Below are 6,111 nucleotides of genomic sequence, written 5' to 3'. Positions count from 1 at the left end.
CAACACAGATAAAATGAACCTAGTCTGGTCAACGAACATAAAGAGTTATCATGTGTTCTATCAGTGACATAGCACTTTTTATCCACAGTCTAGAGCTGTGGGGGTGTGGGCGCGAGCGGGCGTTTTCCTAGGCCAGTTAGACTTGTGCGTACAGGCATGCATTTCAGTGATAAGACAAGAATATTTAGAAAGGCACTTTAAAAAGTAGTTATCTTTGTAAAAGCTAAAATTTCCTATAATTAAAAGGCAAATCATCAAGCTGGATTCTCCGTAGTCTGGCCGTAAGCATCTTTGCCACAAGCTTTTTTTTTTTTTTTTTTTGCTGCAAACGCTTTTGCCACATTCCTAATTGGCCATAAGGCGATTTTGCCATAAAAGCTAAAAATCACGAAAAGATTTTTAAGGAGAGCCATTCCTTAAAAAGGACACGATGAAGCATTGAAAGATCGATAACAAAATTGAAAAGGCTTTGTTGAGAAGGACAAAATATTTGAATGCATTTAAAGTGTGTGGAGGGTCATGCACACTGTGCAAATAACGGATTTTATTTTGTGGTTTGTACTTAAGCACTTGTCTTCGAAGACTTCATTCAGAGTATCCATATGTACATATTTGCTCATCTTAAGTTGTCTCTTCGTTTGGCATCATGCTCTTTCTTTTTTTTCTTTTTTTCTTTTGCTAACATTCCTTCCTTCTTTAAGAGAGGTGTCAGTTTCCAAATACTGGGATACATGTTTGTAACTGATTATGGTAGCGTGTTGTGAAAGCGCCCCTGTGAAACACTGTTGTTTTCTTGGCATATTGTCGACATGTCCTTTGATAGACGTTCCAAAGTTCTAATGGAAATGTGGGTTCAAATCCGTGCCCCCGTGTGGACCGTTATGAGGGCTAAGATTTATAGGCTGTAAAAATGAGGGTATCATGTCAATGGAGAAATGAAACCAAACTGTCAACAGTTATTTATTTTTTTTATCTCTTTTAATTTTTTTATGGCAAAATTGCCTCACCGCTAAGTGGCACAGCAAAAATGCTCAGTGGTGAAAAATACTTGCAGCAGAGACATCTTGCTACAAAGATGCTTTAGAGAGAAGATACCAGACACAGTCAAGGCTCCCATCACGCACAGTATCGTCCGGGGGCATTGATATCAGAATGTGCTGTTACGTATCAGATTCTAGTTGCTTTTAAATCTACTTGAATGATGCGGTCATGATCCAGCTGAATTACAAAAATGTTAAATGTTTCTATTATTTAAATCAAGATTAAACTGGGGGGAAAAAGGCAAGATGTCTCAAAGTTTCTGATATAATTGTAGTGGGGAGGAAATACAGACGAGGCAGAATTTGCTCTCCTGACCCCGGATTCTGAGTTGGGCCCCGAGATTTGCTTTGGGTAGTGGAACGCTGATACATGAAGAGGTTTGGAACAGCCTTGCCTTTTTCCCCATTTCTTCTCTTGCTTCCCTGCCACCATGGTAAGGGGTGCCTGGGTTCGTTGGCCACATGGTGAGTCAGAACTGAGTCATTCCAGAGGGGGCCATTCTAGATCAGCCCAGATGGGCCAAGTGTCCCTACTCTCAGGGCCACGGTCCGCTCAGCACACCTGTCTTGGGGACACTTGCAAATTGCCTGCCACTAAAGGGGGGGGGGGGTTGTTTGACAGCATTATGACGGCAAGAATTACCTGACGGAGCCGCTTATGGTTTTGAATTCTCGTTACATTTCTATTTGGGATAGTCGTGGTAAAGTAGATGTTAATGGCTTCAGTGTATTTCTAGAGTTCCTGTATTCTTTTTTAAAAATAGCTTTGAGATCACCTACCACCCAATTCCCTTCTTTCAAGTGTTCAATTCAATGGTTTTTAATATAGTCACAGAGTTGGACATTCAACTCCCACAAGCCACTTCCGGGTGCTTCTGTTACTCCAAAAAGAGTGCTCTGAAAACAGCTACTCCCCTTAGATGTTATCCTTCTATCCCTTCCCAGCCCTCGGCAATAGCTTGTCTGCTTTCTGTCTCTATGGATTTGCCTTTTCTGGGGAAGTTCCTATCTATGGACCCATATAATACACAGTCCTCGAGGCTGACTTTCACTTATGTGTTCAAAGCCCCTCTATGTTGGAGTACGCACCAATCCTTTATTAGCATTTTTTCTCCAGTCAGCATTTTTGTAGCCACAATCAATCCAAATTAAGATCTGTAAATCTTACTAAGGTTACACCTTTTGTATCTAACGAAGCTATATTTTCTTCCTTTTTTTAGAATTGGGATACACTATGCATAACACAAAATTCACCATTTTAATCACAAAATTCAATGGCATTACATTCACAATGCACAATGCAACCCTCACCACTATACCTTCCAGAACTTTGTCAGTTTCCCCAGCTGAAGCTCTGTGTCCATTAAACATCATCTCCCCATCCTCCCTCCCCACAGCCTCTGGTGACCACTACTCTGTGTTCTGTCCCTGCATTTGTCTCTTCCAGGTGCCCTATGGAAGCGGGATCATATCATGTTTTGCCTTTTCGGACCGGCTTCTTTCACTGAGCGTGATGCTTTCAAGGTTCACCCGGGTCGGAGCGTGTATGAGAATATCCTCCCTTTTAAAGGCTGAATAGTATTTAATTGTATGTCGCAGCCATATTTCATTTATCCGCTCACGTGTTGATGGACTTTCGGGTTGTTTCCACCTTTTGGCTACTGTGCATAATGCTGGTATAGACATTCGTGTACAAGTTTTTGCGTGGGCATGTTTTCTCTTGCATATGTCGCTGGGAGCCATGCTGCTCTGTATCTTGGTAATTCCACGTTTAACCACCTGAAAAACCCCCGGATTTCGTTCCAAAGAAGCTGCACTAGTTTACATTTCTTCCAGCAGCGTATAAGGGCTCCCGCTTCTGGACATCTTTACCAACATTTATGATCGTTTCTCTCTCTCTTTTTTTTTTTTTTTTAATTATAGCCATCTTGTGGGTGTGATCTCTGCATGGTGAGTTTCAATATTCTCCAATTCTGCACAGTTCGGGACGTGCTTTATTGTCAAAGTAAGGGTCAGATACAGACTGACCACAAATGGTCCCCTTTCTTCACCAGTGATCAAATCAACATAAATGGCATTTACAAACATCATTTCGGGACTTTAAGCCCTTTATCCCCCCCGTCCCCCCCACCGCCCTCCAAAAAAAAGATGGTGAAATTAATGCAATGTCTTATCCAAGTATTAACCTAAGAGGAGAAAAGAATACAACAATTTTCATGCTGCTTTCTCTCTGAAGCATGAACCTTATGCTTATTGACTATGGCAAATAAAACATGGTGCATATCGTCTCTGCGAACAGCTCAGTGCCTTCTGGTAGATTTCACATGGAGACTAAAGCCAATTTTATTCTCAACCAAATTTAGAAAGTAAGTTTTGTACCTGGAATTGGATACTCAAGGTGATATTATTACTTGTCCTACCCTGTAATAAAACTTCACACAGACCCCATTTTCTTTGCTTTCCTCTCTTTCTCTCTCTCCTCTTTTTTACATTCTTCCTATCTTGTTTGAGGTGGCCACGATTTAGAGATGAAGTATATACTTCTAAAAAAGGATTTCTTTAGCTTTTCACCAGGAAGCCTACCAATTTCAACAGCTAAACTCGTACAAATTTTTAACTCCCTTTCAGTTTCTACTCAAACGGCATTTTGTTTTTGGGCAAAAAGCTCCAGATCTCTCAATCCAAATGCATTTATTTGTTTGTTTATGTATTTACCTATGTATTTACCTATTTATTTATTTTTGCTTCCTATATTGGAAGAGGTATCGTTTAGATTCTGGATGCATAAAATTGTATTTAGAAATCGTGCCTCTTCAAGTAGAGCTCTTAAGATTCCTATGTCCGGATCACGTGTTGATTTCAACGTTGAGTGAAAAAACCAAAAAAAACAACTTTTTCAGATACACTCCTATCCCTAAAGAAGTGAGGAAAAAACCCAATTACCTTTCATGCCTCCCATAAAATTAGACGTCTGGTTCAAAAGGTACAAAGGTATCTCATTTTATTTTTAAAGGAAAAGAGAAATGTCTGTGGGAACTCGTGTAATCGATCCCATGAGTGTATCCGCCCGCGTGTCGTGATTGAAGGAGATTCCAGTGTCTCCTGCCTCTCCTCAAGGGTGCGCCCTGACTGTTGCCATCAGTGGGTATGTATGAGGATTGACACTGGAGCGTGGAGTGTTTGAATTGGGTGGACTGCTGGCCAGCTGACTCCGAGTTCCAATTTAATCTAATTTAATTTAATTATTTCTTGTAAAGTTAATTTATTTATTTTGAGAGCGCGCGCGAGAGAGACAGTGCCAGCAGGGGAGGGGCAGAGAGAGAGAGAGAGAGAGAGGGAGAGAGAGAATCCCAAGCAGGCTCCGCACCGTCAGCCCAGAAGCGTGAGATCATGACCTGAGCCGAAACTGGGAGTCAGACACTCAACCAGCTGAGCCACCCAGGCCCCCTTCCAGTTTAACGTTAAGCTTCTCTGATTCTATCCAAGCCAGAATGTCAGGGAAAGGGTGTGTGATTACCTAGAAGCCATCATGGGGAATGTGCCCTAATGCCCTTCGGGAAATGCCGTGTAGTATTGTTTTTCTATGTCAAGTTCTTTAACGGTGCCTTATTTTGGGTTGTCTTAGATACCGGTGCTGGTCACAAAAAGTCCTACTGGGTTGAAACAGGCTGAATGTGTAAGAAATATGAGGTTGACTATGCTTGTAGCCGAGATTTATGTCATCAGATGCATAATCCTTTGGCTGTTAAAACCTCTGCTTTCCAAGGACTAATTATAGGGAACACAGCTCATCAGAGAGAACCTGAAAAGACGCTGTGCAGTGTGTCCTATATCACACGTGTGACATTTATTCTCGCTGGAGTCTGTCTCTCGATAATTGTTCTTCAGGATTTGTTGCTCAGGGGCTTATGGGAAAAATTACTCCTAATAGAAATACTATTATATTTTATTCACAGTATTCTAACTTTCAGAGGATTTAATGACAAATCTGTTCCCATTATGAGAGTAAAGTTAAATGTATTTCTAGATTTAAATAAAACATGCAGAAATCAGAATTGATAGGGAAAAAATTGCTGAATGAAGAGGGAATGAATGGAATCTCGTTCTAATCTGTGGCGAGCCTTGAGAAGGGTCTTCGCTCCGGTCGGGAAAGTTGGTCCTTCCTCTGCTCCAGGATGCAGTGGACCCGGGTGTGCAGGGAAGACAGAGGACGTTGGTCAGGAAATGCTATGGGCTCAGTTTCACTTAGAACAGGCACCCCGTCTGCAGTTTCCTACCTGAGTGTCCACGTACTCCTGGACATCAGCAGTGGATTCCTTCCTTGTCATTTGTTTGTGACTCCTGCTGATATTAACTTCTCTCTTGTGTTTCGTATAACCTCTGACTGCAGCCACGTACCCGCGGGCGCAATTTGTGGGTTTGAATCATCAGCTCTAGAAACGTGCCAGATTACGTCTCCACATTTTTTCCCTTGTCTTTCCTACTTAGAATAGCAAAGAGCTAGGGACATGGGTCAGGGATGCACCGAGTTAGCTTCCGGTGTTTGGTGGTGTTCCGGCAGGTGCCCTATCTCCCTGGAGCCCAGAGCTCCACGCCTGGAGCATCACGCCTGCCTGATCCAGTGCCCTCTCGACTGGCATGATGTTAAGCACTCGCCATTCACTTTCTCCTTGAATGCGTGGACCAGTGCTCTGTGGAGGGACCATGAAAACCTTACCAGACAGACGAGGATGCTGAGGCTCCCAGGGGCCACTAATTCGCCTACTAAAGAGACGAACCGAGAAACCACTTGGGCCCCAGGCTAGCAGGTCTCTGCTTTGGGTACGACTGTGTGTGGTATGAACCCTCCTCACCTGATGTCCCCCTTGTCTTGGGAGGCCATACGATGGCCCCGTGCTGATGTCCAGTCCGGCATTCTGTTAAAAAGAAAACCACAAGCCCCAGATGGAGTCACTTAGGCTAGGCCAAGCCATCAAACTGGGGCTTAATATCTAACCTAAATTTTCCACCTCCCTTTCAACCAGGACTTTTCTGGTCAGCATTAATAAGGTAATAAGGTAATCTGTGCTAT

This window comes from Prionailurus viverrinus, chromosome D4 (genome assembly GCF_022837055.1).
Source record: "Prionailurus viverrinus isolate Anna chromosome D4, UM_Priviv_1.0, whole genome shotgun sequence".
Taxonomy (NCBI): Eukaryota; Metazoa; Chordata; class Mammalia; order Carnivora; family Felidae; genus Prionailurus; species Prionailurus viverrinus.
The sequence above is the reverse complement of the archived record's forward strand: the minus strand, read 5'-3'. Positions refer to the sequence as shown.